The sequence below is a fragment of the Pleurodeles waltl genome, chromosome 1_1, assembly GCF_031143425.1.
Source record: "Pleurodeles waltl isolate 20211129_DDA chromosome 1_1, aPleWal1.hap1.20221129, whole genome shotgun sequence".
NCBI lineage: Eukaryota > Metazoa > Chordata > Amphibia > Caudata > Salamandridae > Pleurodeles > Pleurodeles waltl.
In genome coordinates, this window is record NC_090436.1 from 596,018,629 (window position 1) to 596,040,979 (window position 22,351).

General features: G+C 43.6%; 1 protein-coding gene across 5 annotated transcripts in view; it reads right to left on the minus strand.

Annotated features, from left to right (window-relative positions):
- Positions 1-22,351, minus strand: part of EFNA5 (ephrin A5) — a 423,510-nt gene that overhangs the window by 253,939 nt on the left and 147,220 nt on the right. The gene's annotated exons all lie outside the window — the stretch shown is intronic.

Below are 22,351 nucleotides of genomic sequence, written 5' to 3' on the forward strand. Positions count from 1 at the left end.
GAAACAAAGAAATAATCAACCAGACCAGTGTGCTCAATCAATGCTGTTCAACAGGGAGAAATGAGCCAAGGTTTTTGTTACATTGAAACAGAGATGGACCACATAGCCCTAGCACTCATGAGAGACTTTCTTTTATGTCTTATGAGAAATGCACTGAGCAGCAAGGGGTTCCTGTATCTCAGTGTCCACGGCAACTCTGAGCGCCTGACAACAGTCAGGACGAGGATGAGCGCTTCTCGCGTGACCTCGCGTGACCTCAGCGACTCCCAGCTAACATCTACCCCTCCAACCGCAAAAGGGTTTGTTCCTGGGAGACAAGCAGCCTCTTGTGAATACATGGGCAGTGCCGGGTTTCAAAGCATGGTGTGTCAGTGCTTTGAAAAAGCAAATATTGAATCCCTGTGAATCCTGCTGGATGTTTTTACAGTTCCCAGCAAAGAAGTTGTGAACATAGGAACACTACAAAATATATTAAAATAACATTTGAGGGAAGAAGGACAATAGCATTATATATTCTTGGTTAAAGTGACGTCAATTTTTGCAATGTCATTATTCCAAGAACCAATTTAAAAATTGATATCTTACCAGAAGTGTTGACATTTCCACCGAATAGTGTGGTTGTGTGGACACATATTTAAATAACGCATTTCTATGTTTCTCCTTCATTCAAATTCAAAAGGAATTTATTTTACAAGCAAAGAATCAAAAAGGAAGTGAGTAGAACCATCTCAGCTGGCCATGTAGCCTTGTGCTTTCTGCCTGCTACCAATCAACCTTCACCTCCAATATACAAAAATCTGAAAGACACACAACCCAACACTGCTTTTCACCAAAACCACATCCTTTTCCAAGAGTACTGGCTTGTAAAGGCAGCAGGGCTACGCACTTTGAGGTCCTGTTTAACAAACAATTCTTCCAGTTTTTAAGCTTTGTATGTGCTGGGCCTGAATTGGATAATTGTCATTGATGTTCTGTAACTGCAGCATAAATGCTGGTTTGGTAAATACAAAGTATGGATGAATAAAAATGAATAGAGTATCACAATTTGAAGAGGAAAGCATATAATGTTACCTCTTTTCATCTAATAAAAAAAGCTGCCCACACCAAAAATGTCCCAGTGGAGTTAAAAAAAAAAACATATGTGAACTAAGCTGAACAAGAATTTCTGAGTAATCATGCTTAAAAGGGAAAGTCATGCCTCAGCAGCGGTTGCAATGTGTACCACACACAGCCGCCCTGCTCCAGACTGTCTATTATCTGACACCATAGGAGAACAACAGTTAAAGGTGTACAGAAAGGATCTTGGCCAAGGAAGGCCTTTAGTGGCTAACTAATCCAGGTGTTCTCAATAACCCAATCTGTGCTTGCTGACCTTTACCACTCAGACTTCCTTGCTTATTGTTATTGGGGAAGGTTTTGAAACATTTCTAAAAAGACTACTAAAAGGTAACAAAAGAAGAGGCATACATGGGTGTTATGTACATTGCAGCCTCAACATATAGAAAAAATACAGTAAGAGTAAATTCAGAGGTTGTGTGTTTTTTGGCCATGACTTCTGGATGGCATCGTGACATCTGCTACAAAAGCTGATTTTGAAGGCAAATGGGGCAATTGTTACAACTCTGTGGGTCTGGTGAGTTATTAAAAATGAACAATAATGATGAAGGGCAGCTTGATTGTTGGGGGGCCAGTTCCTGACTTACTCTTGCAAGTAATCACAGGTCATGTGCCCATGGTATCCAAACTCTGAATTCATAAGCATTAAGTCGCTCGCTGATAAATGGCAAAGGCCTGAAAATTCGTGCAGTTTCCTGAGCAAGAGAGATGGCACAAACTCATAGCAATACTAATTCCACAGTTATTTGCAAAGCATATTTCGACTGTCTTGGAGGCCACACATCAAGGAAAAGTCCAGGTAGCAAATTGTTGGGACAGCGCTTATTCCTGATCCCTGGAACACAATGATTCACCAGCGATACTCCGCGTGCACTGCACCCGAGAAGCTGAAAAAGAGCTTCCATGCCCTTTTTCTGTGCCTTTAATTGCTATAAACCAGCCTTTGTGGTCCTTGGGGCAGGAATGGTGAGCAGAGGGACTGCAAGAAACAGAAGCATGTTGGGCTGAAGCTGCAACACCAGTGCAGCAGTAGATACAAATAAGCGCACTGAGGCGGAAGGGGAGATTCTCTTTGGTTTCTGTTCTGACCATGTGACTCTTTCCGACACTGGGGAACACTGGGTAAATTGTAATGTTCTCACATGCCAATGAATAGCCTCTTTTAAAGCAGGCAGTGTGATGAATGGCTATTTGCTAAGGCCCAAGCAAGCCCAGAACACTTCATATATGTCCCTTCTTCTGTGTCTCAGGAGTGACGGATGGAAGCGCAGCAGAGAAGAAGTCACTGAGATGGCGGTCTCTGCCGACGCGAGAGCGGCTCCTTGCCCGGATGCTCTAATCCCTCTACCAATGCTATTAGAATTCTCTCCTAGTGTCATTATTTCTCATTTTCACAGATACATGTTGGCCTGTCTCAAAACCTGGAGCAACATGGAGGACAGTGGCAGATAGCTAGGAGAAGCCGCTTCTAGACAAGCCTTTATAAAGCAGCAGATTATCTGAGAGACAACCAGCCCAGGAGGAGGAGGCTTCATTCCCTTTGTTAGAGACCAACAGAAAGACAAAGGGTTGTTTGTGTGGAAAACCTTCTACCGAAGCCCTTCACAGTAAGGCACCCTCGAGTGCTTGAGTTAGCTATCTGATGTAAATCTAAATCCCAAACAGGAAACAATCCCTTTTGACCTTGCAAAATATCAGCAGACCTTCCACACGCACACAGCAGTACAAAATGAGTAGTGCTACAGGGCGGCCGTCGAATCTAATCATTTACTGATAAAGCAAAGCGTGACTTGCAGGCACACAGCTTCTTGGCGCTATGAATTTATAGATGAGTGGCGTAAGGATGCAGCCGGTTTCCAATCATTGTGCCCACCAGACTTCATCTTCAGGCTCTTATGGTGAAGGACAGCAATCTACATTATCTCAGAATTAAGGGTATCCGAGGAGGATTTAATAATGTCTGGCATACTTTTTGGAATGTGCTTTAAAACATGTGTTGCTTAACGTATTCAAAGAGCTGCTTAACGAATGCATTAATTTAAGTGCGCGCGGGACTATGCATAAATGTACAAAGGGAACAAGTGAAATAATAACTTTATTGAATTCATGGTGGAGAAAGAAAGCACAGTATGGAAACCGACTCAGCCAGCCTCCCCGTCCCCACTCCTCTCCTGCTGTTCCCTATGATGACAATGTGCCTCATTCTCAGTCTAACGCACAATAAACATCACTCATGTAAACATCCTGCACACACTGCACGAAGAGCCATTTGCTCTCCGAGTACTGATTTCCTCAGTAGAAGGGCCCCTGACCTTACATGCGTGTGTGATACGCTAATGATGTCAGATCATGAATCATACGCCATCAGAAGTGGAGTCTGTTCATTTCACAGCTGAAGAGCCTACCACTCCCTCAGTTACCTTCACAAGCACCACAAGCTAAAGAAGACTGAGCATTCCACAACAGGGGTAGTCGGAAACTACGGCACTGATTGGAGGGATGTCTTAAAGCAGGGTGTTAAAGGAATCTTCCTTACACGTATGATATTTGGGATTTTTTAAGCTTGATATTTGTAATTAAGCATGTGGTCTAAAACATGTGGGCTATAGTCCTGAACTTGAAAAATTACCAGCAGTAAGAATCCAACTCAGCAGGCAACAGGGGTGGTTTGGATTGGGAAGGTGTGGGGTGGGCTGGATTTGAGTGGGGTGGACTGGAGAGGGATGATCAGACTGGGCTGGATTGAAGTGGGGTGGATGGGAGTGGAGGGGACTGGGGTGAGGTGGAGTGGATTGGGTGTGGTGGATTGGCTTGAGTGTGCTGGATTGGATTGGGGCAAATTGGACAGGGATATGGTGGACTGGATGGGGGAGGTGGATTGGATTGGGGTGGACTGGACTGGAGCGGAGTGAGATGTAATAGATTGGACTGGAGTGTGGTGGATTGGATTATAGTGGTTTGGATTGGATTCACTAAACTGGAGTGTGGTGGATTCGACTGGAGTGGATTGGATTGGAGTAAAGTGGTTTGGAGTGGGGTAGACTGTATTGGAGTGGGGTAGATTGATTGGAGTGGTGTGGATTGGAGTGGGGTGGAGTGGGGTGGGCTGCATGGATTGGAATGAAATGGGATAGACTACACTGGGATGGGTGGGGAGGACTGGATTGGGATAGAGTAGGGAGTAGTGGATTGGAGTGAGTGAGGTGGGTTGGAGGGGGGTGAGTGGACTGAGTGGATTCAAATGCGGTGGGGTGGATTGAATTGGTATGTGGTGAGCCGCAGTGGAATAGATTGGATTGGAGTAGGGTGGGGTGGACTTCATTGGGGTGGGGTGTGTGAGACTGGATTGGGCTGGACTGGATTGGATTGGGTGGGTTGGAGTGAATTGGTGTGGAATGGATGTAGTAAACTGAGTGGGGCGGATTGGACTGGAGTGGATTGACTTGGAGTTTGGTGGATTGGAGTCATTTGAATTGGACTGGACTGATGTGGCCTGGATTGAGTGGGTGGACTGGATTGAAGTGGGGTGGAGTGGGGTGGACTGGATGGATTGGAATGAAGTGGAGTTTACTGCACTGGGATGGGTCGGTTGGATTGGACTGGACTGGGATTGCTGTGAGGTAGGATGGATTGGAGTGGATTGTGGTGGATTACAGTGGAGTGAGATGGATTGCACTGAGTGGGGTAGGTTGGATTGTATAAAGTAGATTAATTGGAGAGGGGTGGACTGGATTGCAGTGGGATAGATTAAGGTGGTTTGGAGTGGGGTGGATTAGAGTGGATTACTGAGGATTATATTGGGCTGGAGTGGGATGGATTATATTGGAGTGGGATGGATTGGATTATACTGGAGTAGGACAGATTGGATTCGAATGAGGTGGCTTGGGCAACAGTGGACTTGGTTGTACTGAGGTGGATTGGACTGGGTGGATTGGATTGGGTTGCACTGGAGTGGGGTTGGTGTATTGGAGTAGGGTGGGTTGGATTGGAGTAGGGTGAGATTGACTGGAGTGGAGTGGATCAGAATAGAGTGGGGTGGATTGGACTGGAGTGGATTGGGGTGCTGGATTGCACTGGGGTGAGGTGTATTGGATTGGAGTGGGGTAGGTTGGACTGGGCTGGATTGGGATGGATTAGATAAATGTGTGTGGTATGGACTGCATTGTAGTGGGGTGGACTGTAATGGAGTGGGGTGGACTGTAATGGAGTGGGGTGGATTGGACTGGAGTGGGGCGGATTGGACTGGAGTGGGACAGAATGTTTTGGATTTGAGCGAGGCAGGGTGGAGTGGGGAAGATTGGAGTGGTGCAGATTGTTTTGGATTAAAGTGAGGCAGATTGGAGTGGAGCAGATTGGAGTGGTGCAGATTGGAGTGGCAAATATTGTTTTGGATTGGAGTAGGGCAGACTAGAGTGAGGGAGACTGTTTTGGATTGGGGCAGATTGGGTTGGAGTGGGGTGGACAGGGTTTGGGTGGGGTGGGGTGGATTGAATGGGAGTGGGGTGCACTGGAGTGGAGTGAATTGGGACGGAGTGGAATGGATTGGATTGGGGTGAGGTGGATTGGATTGAGTTGGGGCATATTGTGTTGGATTGGAATGGGGCAGATTGGAGTGCAGTGGATTGGAGTGGGGCAGATTGTTTTTGATTGGTGTGGGGTGAACTGGAGTGTGGCAGATTAGATTACGGTGGGTTGGGAGGATTGGTGTGGGCTGGGTTGGAGTGGATTGGATTGGGGTGAGTGGTTTGGATTGGAGTGGGGTGGAGTGACATGGAGTGGATTGTAATGGGGTAGATTGGAGTGGGGTAGACTGGGATGTACTGCATGATTATGTGTTAAAGCATCATTTCAGAAATTACATATAATAAAGAAATAGTAATGCTTTTCAATATTTAGAACAAGATAAATGTCACGTTTTGAGAACAGCGCCCACAAGCAAAATCAAAAGAAAACATGAGTGCAAAGTGGGAAAAGACGACTTGGCAAAATATAAGAAAGTTGGCTATAAAAAATAAAACTTTAGAATTATAGTTGTCCTGCTGGGCACATTTTTGCCAGTCACAAGCCCTCTGTTTGCAGGGCACTAGAAGGTAAAAAGAACAAAACAGTACCTCAATCGCGTTGGGAGCAGCAGGCGGGCACTGATTCAATCAGTGCTTGGTTCCTGCTCCACAGACAGGAACGGAAATTATGATAAGCTAACAAATGGTAAGAGACAGGTGGGCTCCAAGACCTTCACTGTAAACAACAGTCTTGCAAGCAAGAAGCATGCGCTAGCACATACACTCACAGGCTCGAAGCTAAAAATGCCCAAGCCCATGAAGAGAAACACGCACTCTCAGCTACTCCTATTTGGGGTTGTTTTTGAGCTCTGCCTGAACTTACTACTTGGCGGTTCCACCACACTCAACACACGAGGTGAAGTAAATTACTTGGCCAATCTGTGTATGATAATTAAATTATCTTTCTCTCTTAGATTCATAATCGGACAAAATCTCTATATTGTCCTTCCTTACTTTCCACTGCGCACTGTTTCTCCTAATCCAATCTTGCTCCTGATGAGAGTATTGCTAAACCCACATCGTCTATATGTTTAATAGTTGGCATACAACTATATTAGGTCTGCAGCTGAAATCTCCTCCCTACATTATATCATGCTACTCTCAGGAATAACAGGGTGTCCTCCAATGTATTCAAAGGATACATTTGACTTTTTTTGGTCCTAAATGAATAAAAACATCATTCACTGTATTACATGCTTTAAATCTAAACTCCAGGTTATTATTATTATTTTTTTTGACATCATGTTCTTTCCACGTGCTCCAGCACGCGACTGGGGAGAAACAACACAGAACACAGCTGTTGTACCGGAACTACGCAACAGGACAGCCAATCACATCCTCTGAAAACCCCTGGGTTGTTTAAAGCTCACATTTTATTAGCCATTTTGAATTGGAAACGCAGGATGATTAACATTTCGCCAGTTCGGCATTTCTTGAATACTAAGTTGCCAATTGTGTCACTAATAAAGGTAATTTGCGCTTCATAAACTTCTACCATGCTGTAATTTGCAACAATATACAATCTGTTGGAAAAGGATTAGTTATAATGGAATGTTTTTAAAACAACAGTGCCTTTGGTGGGGGGTTTGAGGAGCAAAGTAATGAAGAGTAAATTACAAAGCACAACAATGCATATGTTCTCACTCTCACTTAGGCGGCTTGTTATGTTTGAGAGTAAGAAAAGAAGTGTCTCTCTGGAGAAATCAGAGCCCAATCTGTTTGGGGAAAAAACACAAGTGAGGCACGTCCTAGTCACAATGCGAAATAGCACTGATGTTACTTTTTGTAGCACCCTCAAACTCAAAAACTTCATGACATCAGCATGCAAGCGTTAAACCAGGTCCTTCAGGCTCTATTCCAGCTCCTACAAGCCCTATGTATGTGTCAGAGCTCCTATGCTCTGTCCAGATGAGTATGGTATAATATTCTACATCAATACTCTGGATGCAATGAGGACATCTGAGGAAGAGATGGAGTTTTCACTTAGCCACTTACACTAGCTCTTCCCATGAAAGTTATCTTAACTGGTCAAAGTGTCAGCCACCACTCCCTGAAATGTAGACCTGAACAACAAGTTCTTGGGAGGGACCCCTTAAATTGAGCTGTGGACAGGACCCAACACATTAGCAGTGGGAGTATTCTTAGAACAGTGCACATGGTCAACTATGTTGGAACATTTTAAGTTGGATTTATAGGCAAATACAAACCATCAATGGTAGTCACACTATGCTCCGTTAATGACGCTACATATGGACACAGTTCATTAGTACTTCATATACTGCCACACTCAACGTCAGAAGAGAACAAGTCTTCCCTTAAGGGGAAGGCACCTCCAGACCTTTGCTCATGCCTTTATCTGTAATGTCTACAAATTGACCGTCTCCTGTAACCAATGTAAAAGTTATATAACACCAGGCAGCAGCCAGAATATTGGGCCACCTTATCCTGCCCACGTCACACCGTTCAACCCATGAAAAAGAACACAGACTAATTGAAAAGTATACTAGTAACCTCAAAAGTATCATGCAATAACTGAAATGTGAATGTGGTTACTAGAAGATAACCCTAGGGGTTGGTAAGCATCTCAATGTACCGTTGTTATCCACTTTTTATGGTTCACCCTCACAACATATGGTGCCCCACTGACCTCTGGGGTCAGATTTGAGCTTGACAAATAGCCAAATAAAATCCAAAAATAAATAAAATAAAAAAAGGGCTATACAAATTAACCCACAGCTCCCCACCACAAGGTAGCCTCACTTCCCACACTTTATAACACTACTCCGATTGGTCCACGAGCCGCCAGGAGGAAAGATTTCTCACCACACACAAAAAATCACAAAAAGACAAGGTTAATTACATGTGGTAACTAGCACAGAAAAACACATTAGGCATCCAAACTTCCAAAACATTTATAATCTAATAACTCATGAAAACAGATAGGAGTTTCCTTCCCACGTTTACGTTTAAATAAAGATTAAAAAATTAGGTAGATCTTAAATATCCAAACACTTCCGGTTTTGATGCCTTATAGACAGCTATCTCAAAATAAAACACAACAATGATACAATGCATGAGGTTTCTGAACCTCAAAGACCCCTTCACATAGCAATGGATATGCTTTTGCTGTGAGAGTAGTAATTATTGTCAAGTGTAGCCATGGTGTTAATGTTGCATTGCTTGTGAGTCGGAATTGGATGTGCAGCATAACATGGTCGCACCTGAGGCAGGCTCATGGTTGGCTTTGAAACACCACAATTTCACACACTGTACCTCACAGTCATACTGACATCATTATTTTACCCCCAGTGTCGGCTCAAGAAGGGAATTACAGCCAGGAGCTGCAGGAATGAATGCACGTATTCAGAGCCTTTGCTGGGAGCTTCTCCTGACGCTCACTGGTTTGGGGGGAGTGGGACTGTGCCAGGGGTCAGTGTTCCTGTCCTGATACCCTGAATTCCCTCAAATAAAGGTGGCAGGTGAAGGCAAAGGAGTTGTCACCTGTCATGGTTTGGCCCAACTGGGATTCACTGGATTGGACACCCAGAGTGGCTCGTCTGAGGTATGGTAAATAACTGCACTTGGCATTATGCCCTTTAAACGTTACAAAGGCATGGACTTTATTCTGCTTGGTGGGTGAGATAATATGTGTTGGTTGGGGGACTGAGGCAAGGTGCAACATGAGTCTACAATAAATGGTGTCATTTGTAATAATGTAAATAATTGAAATGATTGATGATCGGGGATTTGAAGCAAACAGACTGCCAAGGCTGAGGCATGTGGATAGGTTTTAATGGTGTTCAACAGCAGTAGTTCTAGAGAGGCCAGGTCAACATACAGCAGTTAGCAATGGATATGGTGGTGCCAAACCAGAATGAGCAAACATATGGCTGGCGGGTTTGCTGTACAAATAGGAAGACTTTTTTTTTCCAGTGCACAGAAAACATTGCAAAACTTGCACTGGCAAATATATTCAATGTGATTAAATGACCAGTTTTACAGACTACTAGCCTGCAATATTTTCGAGAAACTCTGGTAACACTTTCATATTTCAATGCTACCAATTGCAACTCATCATTGCTGACTCTTGCGTTCTAAATACAAGATAAATGAATTTGCGCACATGAAGCACTATATCGAGAAGTTTTAAGATGCTCAGACAGCTCTTTCAAGAAAACAAACCTGCTACAACTAAACATATCCACTACCAAATAGACATACACTTCGAGCAAGCCATCACAGAGCCCATAACTGGAGCCTCAACGCACCATGCAAGTCTAAGTACACAGAACTTGCCCATGTGATCGCGCAGGAACTTGTGCACTTTCCATATGCACCAAGACTTTGTAAATCACACCAACAATCACAGAGGTGACATACGGTATCTAGACATGCAAGTCCAAAAATAACAAAAATACACATCTATTGTTATGATGCAACCTACCACAGTGCACACCTTCTAGTAAAGAAACAAGCAATGTAAACTTACTTTGAAAAGGGTCTTTCCTGTACATTACTTGCTTCACACGTTTCTTCGGCGCTGTAATTTGTCCTTAAACTGTGATGCTGTTTTTGAGGTGCAATTTTCATTGCTCTGGCACAATCTTTAAGAATCCTCAGTCGATGCAGAGGATTGCAGTATTCAAGGCGCTTCCTTGAACCGACTCTATTCTGTGAGAATCACTTGTCACCATGACATTTTGGTGAAGTGATTCTTGATGGCTCAAAGGCAAGCAGTAGACCGGTTTCCTCTTTGGTACCTGCACGGCCAGCTTCTAAAGTTTGGTTGACATACACAACAAGGCCAAAGCTTGATCCCTCCCATTCCCAGCAGGTGCACACACTCACCCGCTCACAAGATGCATGAGCAAATCCAATGCTTAAAGTAACTTACATATATGTCTTACATACTTAATACAATTCTTGAGCTAAGATCTCACTCAAAGGCGAAAACGTTTTAAAACGAATGGCGGTATGCACTGGGTAGCACACTTAGAATGTGTGCTTTTCACTGTCACAGACTAAATGAAGTGCTCCGCTTGTATATTTTTTTTTTTAGTGGTAATGGTTTTATATGAGTGAAGTCACACACAACTATAGCCTTTTGTGTAAAACAAAAATATAAGCTGTACACTGTCTGTGCTCAAGTAGAGAGTCCTGAATTGTAAATCACACCTTCCCTGACTCTTGAGCATCTGAGGAGAGGCTCAGCCATAGTGGGAAAATCCATGGAAAGGCAGCAGGGGCTGCTCTGAAGGCTGTGTGGGCAGGTATGGTGAACGATCTGTCCTTGACTTAACCATCTCTGGGAACAGGGGGTCAAAATGTGGAACTAAGCCACCTGGAAGGGGTCAATTGCACTGAGAGTTGCTCTTCCAGCTTCCCTGAAGGTGCTATTGCTCTCTGGGTATGTAACATATATGAAATCCAATTGGTTTCGTGAAATTGGGTTATTATTTCCCGCCTTCCCCACACAAGTCTCTTTTCCCAGTGGGGAGGTTATTGTCCTACCTCTTGTGATTATCCTCCCCAGCCTTCTGCAATCGTGTCCCATAAACTGACTGTAGTTCAGGGTTGCACAGTTTTATCGACAGGCACGTTTATCGAAGTCATTGCAGGTTTACTATACTTTAGCTCCACTGACAGGTATTTCTTCAAGGTATGTAGATCTGGAGTTAAGAAAATTAAACCTATACCAAGCCGTATGCCTTTACCACCCCCAATATTTGTGACTTTGATATTCTAGGCCTCGATGTTGTGGTAAAATGATATTTACGACGTGATAATCTAGACTACAACCCACCTTTTCATAGCAATACAAATGCAAATGAGGGTCTGAGTGAAAAGAAGCACATTTCCTCTATAAGTGAAACTTAACTGGTGAGATATTGGAAAGAAAAGGCTACACTGCATTAAGGGTGGGTATCTTTCTTGAAAAGAAACTCCCCTTCTCTCGCTCCAGCAATTCAACCAGCAAGATCACGCATGAACTCCCATAGCTGCGATGCGCCTACGCGGCAGACGGGTTCCATCCACCACTGATAATGGATAATTCGATGCATAATGATAGGCTCATGGGTAACACTGTCCTTTCTGCGGCTTGCTCTGAAACCCACCAAACCGCTTTTTATCGGATTTCAATATTTTACATACAACAAAGAAATCCCATTGTAACTGAGAAATCCATAGCTTGCATTTTTTTCTTCTAAAAATCAATACAGTTTCATTATGGAGGCCTGGCTTCCTTTCAGATTCTGATCAGCTGGAACCACACAGGTTAGCCCTTGAAAACGCTTTCCAAAGAAAAATGCAAGGGTTTCGAGTAAGGATGCATAACATATTGATAGAGTTTACTTTGTGGAAGGTGATATGGAAGTTTTACAGGTTAAGAGATGATGGATATAGCACAGAAAAAGAGATGGGAAAGCTCTGAAGAGGATGGGAACATTGAAGAAGAAACAGAGAGAGGAGAAAGATAGAGGGAAGAAGGAAAAGTGTCGGAGAAGAGGAAATTAAATGTGAGAATCATGAGAAGGTAAAGACTTGTGATGCATAGAGCTGGACAGAAGAGTGTAAAGTAAAGGCTCAAGGAATCATGAAGGTCCAAAAGAGAACAGAACAGAGACTTCCATATTGGCGACTCATTTTCTTAGGAGAAAGGCATGTGGTTTACTTCAGCAAGCCTTTGACTCACTGTTCAGCATTCTATTCCAAAACAGCTGGAGTATATGAAAAATACTGCTGCCCAATCAGCTTCAGTGCCCCACTCGGACATATATGTGGCCCTCCCGAAGCCACCCATCCTATAATCTTGTAGGGCACCAGATCAATACAGGTCTGTGGCCTAGTACTATCTAAAGTGGTATTCTTTCATTTTCTGCAGAAATCACAGGCTTCTTCTTACGCAAGGATCTGCGGCTTTCTTACAAACACTTCCACACAACAAAAGTTGCCGCCAAGAGCCAGCCTGAACTAATTGTTTACACTACTACTTAACCTGGTAAAACCAACGGTGCCCTCTGGTAGTCTCTCATCACTACTTGTAATGTAAATAAGTGGATGAAATGAAGATAGCTTTTGCTGCAAATAGGTTCCCAGGATTCCCTGCATACAGGTGCTTCTGAAGGCAGGGGTCATTAGCGCACCAGCCAAGAGTAACAATGTTTAGGAAAATTAAGCTTTATCTAGTCTGCTAGGAATATTCACTTGACCCTCGAAATGGATGAAGTTACCTGTATCTTGTTTCTAAGCCTGTGGGCTGATCTGTCTCCAGATCTCTTTCACTGCACGCCTCACTCAAGGTGTAGGGCCTCCCTGCAGGACCTGCCACAAGCATCCATTCACATCTCTACCCATGCTCCCAGCAGACCCTTCTCAGATAACGGACAGTGGGAAACACAAGCCTGCCAATTGTTTAACATGGTCAACCAAGGCCGCTCACTGCTCGTACAAGTTGTTAAGCTTTATCATTACATGGGGGCCATACCCCCACACCAACTACGAGCCCCTCCGAGAAACCAGAAACCTCTGTGCTTTGCTTTTCTTCTCTTCCTCGCTTTGCTGCATGTGACCCTTGCTGTGACATGAGCTGGCACAGGCTGCCGCAGGGCCCCTGCGTGCACTGCCAGGTCTATGGCGTGCCACAGTGGCTCAAGCAGAAAGCCACAAAGGAAAGCAGTACTGGAACGAATTGATGCTTTGCAGGAATCGCAACACAAACCTCCCACTCCCACCAAAAACCTTTTGAGTGCACTGAAAATAGGAGAATGAAGTAACTGTGAGAAACTCAACAGAAAGGCAGGCATGATGTACCATGAAATATTATATGAAAGAATAAGTTTATAATAGCGTTCTACCACCAACATAAAAACAGCCCTGTTGCCAAGGTGCACTGTTGACTGAGAAGCTAAGCTTATTGTGACCCTGATTCAATAATGTGATGCACAGGAACAGACATGCATGCAAACCCAATGTTTTTATGATAATCTTCTATGTAAATGTCATGCATACTTCTCGTTATTTCCTCTTCCAATACATTGCTGGCCTTTCCCATTTCAGCTAATATTTGCCCATAACACAATTTCTGTCTCCGAGCACACATTTTGAATATCTGGAGAGCTACGTCTTACCACAGCCTAAAGAAAATTAGACATGGACTGCCCTGCATTGTTCGGAGCTCTGTGACTAATTCAGCAGGCACCGCGATGGAAATACTCACCGCCTAGTCACGGAGGCCATGTGGTTGCCACCAGCCAGAACCAGTATGTCTATAACAGTTGGTTAGGCTATAGGATATCAGCACTTGACGTGACCGTGTGGTCACCAGGATTGTGTACGCTCCTTCAGGAATAAGAAGGTGATAATATAATTAGTATTCCCACAAATTATGACAAAAAGGCTAAGCACAGTTGGAGTCTGGAAACCCATCCACTTTTCTGTGATGTTGCAGATGATATACTTATTTCTGAGATGATCACCTGAACAGCAATAACCTATGAACCAATGTGGATTTGTTTATATCACAGAAAAGCTTGTCACACTAGTCCAGGCTTGGCCGGCTGCAGCATTTCTGAAGCTGATAACCCTGTAGAACTATCTCACAAACATAAAACACCGACACCTATTGATTTCTGGCCTTCAGCAGATATTGTTTCTTTAATTTCCAAGACTGTGAGATGTCTAAGAACAATCATGTTTCGGTTCCTTTCTGAACCACCGGTGCAGAAGCTGCAGTTCAGTTACGATGGCATGCCTTTGTTGTGCCCCTCACCAACACATGGGCTTCTTGTACCACTGGTCTGTGAGTTGATTCCCGCAGCAGAGAGGGCTAGGTGGTCTGTAGTGTTGGAAGTTCTTGCGTATATTGTTTGGATCACGTTTCCACTGCTACTGCTGGGAGAAGCATCCTTTTGAGGGCCCTTTTTGATCAGGTTGGGTTCAGATGGAGTGTTTTAGGCTTGTTTTGCTTTCCACACACCACATATTAGATTGGCTGCGTGGCTTTGAAGAGTCTGTATTGTTTTTAAATGTTTGATAATGTTTATTGTATGAAGGAATCTGAAAAGAATGGTAGCAGGGGGCTGGGGGCTTGGCCATGGGAAGGGCATGCTTTGGCGATAGTGGGGACATGCAAGTCTATTTGTGGGGATGGATCTCATAGGTCTCTACACGGGATGCTACAAGAGACCAAGCCAATGATGGAATCATCGAGGGATATGGGTTCTCACTCAGAAACAAGGCGGAAGATGTGTTTTTTAGTTATCTGAGCTCAGAGTAAATAAACGTAACACTCCTCAGATAAAAGCCATTTTCCAGTTAGTGTTCATTTTGCTTAATTTAGTTCTAAGAAAATATATGCCATATTCATTCCACATATTATAAGAACATTCTCTCTGCTTTAAAAATCTTTTTTACCAACACCTCAGACCGCACCCGTCAACTATGCATCAATCTCCGGGACCATTCAAAAGGCACTCACCCTGGAAGCAAGAAAACGTGGCCGGAAACGGATCGAGCTTCCAGAACAGCCGGGAAAACATGCAGACCATCCCAAGAGGTGTTCGTCTTCACTGCCTAATGGACAATATTCATGGTGATCTACCGGGAAACACAGTGGGCAAGGAGGTTAATTTTAAGTGACAGAACATTTCCCCTCCACGCGGTCACAATGAGTGCAGGAAGGGAGGTGAGCTCGGGGTCTGACATAACACCGCCATGGAATGTTCCTTTCTTATGTGCAGAAAGATGCTGCTATTGTTCTGTGGCGAGTCAGGCAGCTGGCACTACACTTTGACCTCCAACCCCGACTTCGTGAGGAGCTCATTTACGACAGCATTAAGCCGTGGAGGAATGCTGCAGAGCACACAATAAATCCCAGTCGGCACCCCCCTTGATGGCGGCTTGCAGGCCAGTTCAAGCTTGACACATCACAGGCCTTCGTGAACCCACAATTTTTCATCTACGCCCGACGGGCTCTTTTTATCCCTTTCACAGCTGTTTTTACAGGCATCTAAGTGGGTGTGAATTTTCTTTTCTTTCCTTCAATTTGATTCATTGGTGACAATCGAGCGTCTCCTGGTTAAGAAAAGGAAGTACTAAACTTCCTGAGACTCCATAAACAGGTAAATGATGCCCAAAGCGCCCACCTCCAGGCTAGAAAGGATTACACAGTGGCAAAGGTTACCAGCTTGTCCACTGTGAAAGGACAGCGGGTGCCACAGCTCCGACATGGCCCCTTGATCTTCCATCACAAGGGTCGTCGGTAAAAGCCAGCTGCGTCCACGCTCAAGATGTCTACAACAACCCCAAGATAGCCAATCGCAGTCTGAAGAGAAGAAACAGCAAAACATACTCTTAGCAAGTATCAGTGAATGGGGGCGTTCTAGGTGTACGTCACCAGCAAGATATCCAATCATGGTCTGAGAGAAAAAGCAGCAAAACGTGTTCTAAAACACACGGATACAGCTGTGGGCAACTTTAAGTGTCTACAGCAACTTCAAAACATCCAATCACAAACTAATGAGAAGGAACAACAAAACATGTTCCAAAACCTATCAGTAAGTGTGGACTATGTGCATGTGGAAGGTGTCTACAACAACCTCAAGCTAGCCAAGCCTCTGAATGCTCAGTCAGTCAGCTGACTAGACTGATTCAACGGGACAATGCACTTCATTGTGAGGATCGTGCACAATCATGTGGGGACCAGCATTATAGCGCTGACGTGGGCAAGATCTCCCCAAGCCCACCACAAACGCAATTACGAATAAAAGGTCTGATTATCACAGGCTCTTTGAAAAAAGAGTAATATTGTTTGCAATTTATGTGTTCCTAAATAAAAGATGATGAAAACCCCCTGCAGCTTGGTCAAAGCGCCCTTCCTGTTCTACGAAGTACTATAATTCAGCAGGAAGATAGGCAGTGGAGCATTTGTACTTCAACAACATGTATCACATGCTCTTGTCAATCACAAGCTGAGCCAGAGAAGATCACAGCACTTGGAATGCTGCCGCTCTGTACCTTTTACATGTGTTTTTTTTAATAAACCTTTTACAGATGGAAGAAGTCTCCTGAAAATTTTGTAATCAATTTTCACTCCTGTTGATGGGCCATGAGAGCAAGCAACCTGGAGAATCAGCAACCATCTCTGCTGGCGAATGGCCGCAACACTTTCTTGCACTCTAGCTTGTCTACGGCCACTTCACTGGCGTGCTGCACGATGAACGGCCACATTTACTTGGATCTTTGCTTTCTGTCGGAGGAGACCCGGAACACAGCGAAATATATTTTTTAAATTGTACTGGCTTCAAAACACAGGTGGTATGGACAAGGAATCTACTTAATGCCAAAACTTAATTTCAACAAACATATAATTTCAAGGAGTACAGCAATCAGTTGTGAAACAAGTGCAATGGCATTATAGCCTACGAGGGTGAAGAGCCCCCGCCACCACTATGGTGGTTCTTTTTGTACTAACCCCCTGGGAAAATGGGTGACCATTTCCCATGCTTGTCCCGGGGCTCATGACACCTTTGCTACGCCACTGACTATTTGTCGCTAGTTTGATGTTATGCTGATTAGGTGCCGGTAATACAGGGATGTGGTTAGTGTATAGGTGTGCACGCTGGCTATGCTTGTTTAGTAGGAATGTAAAATGGTGAAGACAGCTTGAACTTGAATATTCGCTAAATGACAATCGCTGTGTGGTAGAACTACAACTGTTAAGAAAATGGTCTGTATTCATAAACGACAGGCCTCATACCCTTCCAAGTACGAGTTCCTAGTCAGGCACAAACATGAGTTTGCACCAAAAGCAGAATTGTAACTCGGGCATTAATTGCGCATCAAGGAGGTGTTTGCTTGTATCCTTTTCACCAGGTAAAAGCTAGCAAAAAGTGTGCAGGCATATGTGCAAAATGTGACTAAGCGCACCGCAGAACCCAAGAAAATACCTGTAATTAGCTTGTCATCACCATTCCAAGATCCGAAACTCATAAGAATGCACACATTGCACACATAGTAATTACCACACACTGCAGAATTGGTATCTAGTAGCTGCATAATTAGCATCCAGAATTGTTGTGAACTAGGAGTGAGCCCCAAGACACACAAAGTAATTGTTTCAGTAAAAGCATGCTGATCAGACCCAAGAAATAACAATTTGAGTCCATTTCTAAGCTGGATGAACAATCAATGCTGGTGAAACATTTTTTAGATCAAACCTCTCGTTTGCAAGACTATATGGGCCTGCCCATTGCTTACCATTTGTTAGTTTCAGTTTCACACTTCTTTGTTACCTCCTAATAGGCCAGTGCAGACCAAGCATCACTTCTGTTCCTTTCTGTGGACCATGGACCAAGCAAAGATTGATTCAAGTTAATTAGTGACCGTCTGCTGCTCGCACTGTGATTGAGTTGCTATTTCTTCTTTCCCCTCTTGTCCATCTCTTCTCCATGTTTCTGCCCCCATCTGATGCCCCCTGCTCCCCTGCACCTCCCTCATATTGCTTTTCCCATCCACATGCTTCCATCGTGATCCTCCCCTCCACCACTTTTTTTAACATCTCGCACAGCAGCACGGGCTGCTGTCCAACATGGCTTTTTTAAAAAGTGCCATTACACAATCAACACTGGCTGCGTCACAGCCCTTTTTTTCATGACGTAAGCAGCTTGTGCTGCTGTGCAACTTGTCTAAAAACATTACTGAAGCCAATAGATCGATCTTGAATTGGCAAGACCTAAAGGCTTTGCCAATGTGTGGTATGGCATCTGTTGTAGAAAAAGGGTGTATATTTTATTTCTCAGTAAGACAATTTTATTGAATTAAACACAAAAGTAACTATCTTTGCATGTGTTTTTGAGATAACTGTAATCTAGAGTGCAATGCCAAACTAGAAAGAGCCTATGGACAAAAAGGAAGTCATCAGAGTTCAGCTCTCCATGCAGATCCAGATGTCCATAGAACAAGTCAAAGGGAACAAGTGATTTCCCATATAGTTTCAGGGAAGGGACTAGGTTCACTCTCAGTATTCAGCACAGTTTTGAGAATGTTTCTCGAGCCTCCCCTGGGTGTACTTTTTCTCCGTTTTGTCTCTGCGCTGAGCTGTGGTACTCCATCAGGACAAGAGGTACATTGTTTCTAGTGGTCGCAGTTTGCAATTCATACAACAGTGCCTCTGGCCTTGGTGTCCACAAAGGAAGGGCCCAGATTTTACCAGAGAGGGCGAGACACATGACAATCCATGGAGACAGGCAAGAGACAAAGTTACAAAACGGGGTGAGAGGTAAACACAAGTACAGGGCAAGTGGATTCAACCACTCGCCCAGCAAGGACCTGGACAGATTATTAAGGGGCTATTCTAGTAAACCCCAATATATATATATTTTTTCGTTTCACAATTATTTATTCAAAGAACCCCAATATTATAATGCTACTCATTTATCAAGGAGGCTGGTGACATCACAGAGTCTGGAACCAACCAACATGTACTTTTGTAAAATCTTTTTTCTAGCAAGCCATAAAACAAAGTTTGCTTCAAGGCGCTGCACCTTTATTGGGCTATTTAGCAAAATAAGGTAATCCACTAATTGGTTGTCTGTGGTAGAAAGGATACAGAAAATATAGTCAGTCTTCATTCAGTAGAATGCTTTCTACTGAGAGTGATTCGTTTTTAGGTTTGACTTAATGGTACTTGAGGCATTCGTTTTATTTTTAGGTTGCCATTTCGATATGTGTTTTGCCTGCTGCAATGGAGGTTCTGACAGCTGGGAAGAATACAGGGCTAACAAAGGAGGCTCACTCAATGGGAGGTTCTTGTTCGCTTTGTTCTTGAGGAGCGGAAAACTGTCCTAACAAAGGGAGCTAATGGAATGTAGGTTCCTGAACTTTATATACTTAAGGGGAACGAAATGCTAGCGTAACAAAAGGAAATAACAGACTACTGAGAAGGACAGGGAGACTAAAGGAACTGATTCGTGGGAACTAATTTGCTTGTAACGCGGGGAGTCTTTATGCAGAGCCAACTGTTCAGTATGGGTCTTTTCTTAGATGTTCTGTGCATTGAGGAAATTAGCCATTGAGTTCGAAAAGTAAAAGTAGAAAATCAAACACAATATTAAACCATGTTAAATATAAGTAAGTGTACAGAATATATAACTGTTATCCATGTAACCTGGTTCTGTAATGCCATCTGGAATTTCGAGAGACATGATACAGCTCAACGCTAAACGCAGCGTGCTTGGGTCCTGCTCGATAGAGGAGCTGTATTCCTTAAACTAAACATAAAGGTGAGCTTTGGCTCAGAGAGGAGTGGTTGGTTGGTCTGGACACTGCAGCTGTCTGGAACACCAACTGTGGCCAACTCTTTAAAGTACACTCTAAGCGGGCTTTGGATCCACCAAGAGGAGTAGTCTTCACTCACCTTATGCTACTTGCTGTCTGATGAATCTTTACATCTTCTACGCGGTTTTTGTAATGAAATTCAAAAGGGCCTGTTTTACATCTCAAAGGTACATTAAATCAGAGCACGTTATAAGCATGATCTCATACCATGCATTGTATAAGAAAAAATATCCTTTTTTGTCTTGCTTTTTCCATAACAGCCTTTTATTTCAATGTTTTGGTCAGGAGTTGTCTGCAAGTCAAATGCAAAAGTGCACACACACAAACATATAAGGAAAGCACACATTACGGCCAATTCAAACAAAACAACCGTTGGTAAAGTCAATAGGTCTAGCACTATTGTGGTTACCCATGGAAACACATGTAAGCAAAAATGACTATTATATAATGTACCTTCTACGTTTGGTACAAATGGACAGTCTGCTAAGTATCTGCCATGAATGGGATTCTAAACCTCTGCAAAATAACTGCTCGTGCCTGGTATACTTTAAACTTGAGCACGGACTTCCCTGTTCTTAATTTCAGAGAAGGGGTGCCTTCAAGAATGACTGCTGTACAACTCCTAAACCCTGCCAAGATGACCAAAATATAGCCGACATCACCGTACACTCATAACCTGCTACTTTAAATAAGAGTGCGAAAAGGTGCTTACTTTGCAAGGAAGAGTAACTCTTGCCAAGTAACGTCCGAGGCCAGCGGATCTGCCCACTAGCAGGTATGTGCAACACACCTCATAAGAACCTGAAAATGAATCAGAGTTCTCATAGGTCAATTTCTGAACTCCCCCCCCCCATATGTGGAGCTTCTGCACTTAAAGGTAGAGGAGAGTAGGGATGAAAATCCGAAGCGTCAAAGACACCTTGTACTCGGAAATGAGGTAGTGTGCGCATCCAATTATGGGGTCTTCACTACAAGTAGAAAAAATCACACTGGATGGACTATACATGCTGAACAACTTAGGGCACCGGAATACCAAAGGCCCATCCAAGAGTCCTTACCAAAGTTAGGAGTCAAAGTGATAAAGTGTAAGACACTGGCTTGAATGGCTGGCCAAACCATACCAGCTGTCATAAAGAAGACAGAAAGTCTTCTGCATGGCAGGGGAGGCGTGCTCTTTTAAAATGTCCTCCATTCTCAAGTACTTTTACCAATTTGCTATGTTTAGTATCCAAAATTGGTGTGTCACCTTAGAAGTAGGCACAGACCGTTTAGAAATTGTGAAAAGGTCGGCAATCCTCAAATGATTGACATAATGCTGTAGCACAGTGGTTCTAAACTTTTCACTTCTGCAGACTCCATTGAGTCACATCTGTAAGCCAGGGACCCCCAAGCCATTTCGTGCCTCAATAAAAATACACTATGCACTATTTGAACTCAGCACATCTATTTTCCTCTGAGACTGAACGTTTAAATTTGAGAGATCCTACACACTGGCATAAGACCCATGTTGTGCTCTCAAATCAATAGGTAATCATCTTAAATCAGCACTCCCACCCGAACTGGTGGAAGAGAAGTTGTAACTGGATCGACATTAGCCTGAACAGACACAGGACAGCAATCAAGCTTGGAGTAGGCAATTCTGAAGACCATGTAGGGAATCGGTATCAGTAGGGGACAAAGGCAGAGACTGCATAAAATCAAGAAGTCCTGGTGCAACTTTTTTCAGAATACATGCTGCCTACTGGGAACTGATACTCAGCCAGTGGAAGTATTACAGCTCTACTGAAACCCCTTGCCAATACAAGAGGTGCAGGTTCTTGGAGTCTGTAAATGCCTGGCAATGCAACGCAGCGGATGCGGGAAGGTGCAGCCTTGAAGGGCCTTTTCAGGGATCTACCGGTGTATACAAGCATACATCACAGAGCACTTAGAAAACTAAGTGTGCTGATGCAGATTATTTTCTTGGAAACCATAAGCAATTAAAATTGTTAATAGTCAGACGCTGACTGCAAGTTCAGGGTGGAGCACATTCACACATGATCCTTCCTGAACTAGCAACCACAGTATGACTATAAACATTTTTAAATGATTATGATTTTTTTAACATATGGTTATTGATTTTATTAATACATTTATCCAATACATTTGGGACGCAATGAGGCAGACTTCAAGTATTACTGCTTCTTGGCAAAACTATTATCTGTGTAGGAGGAGAAACATCTTTATACAGTTAGTTAACTCATAATGCTTAATATTATTGACAGAAAAAAATGGATAGAGGTCACCTTGGTCCATGGACCCCTTGTACAGGTACCACGGACCAACTGCTGCAGCTC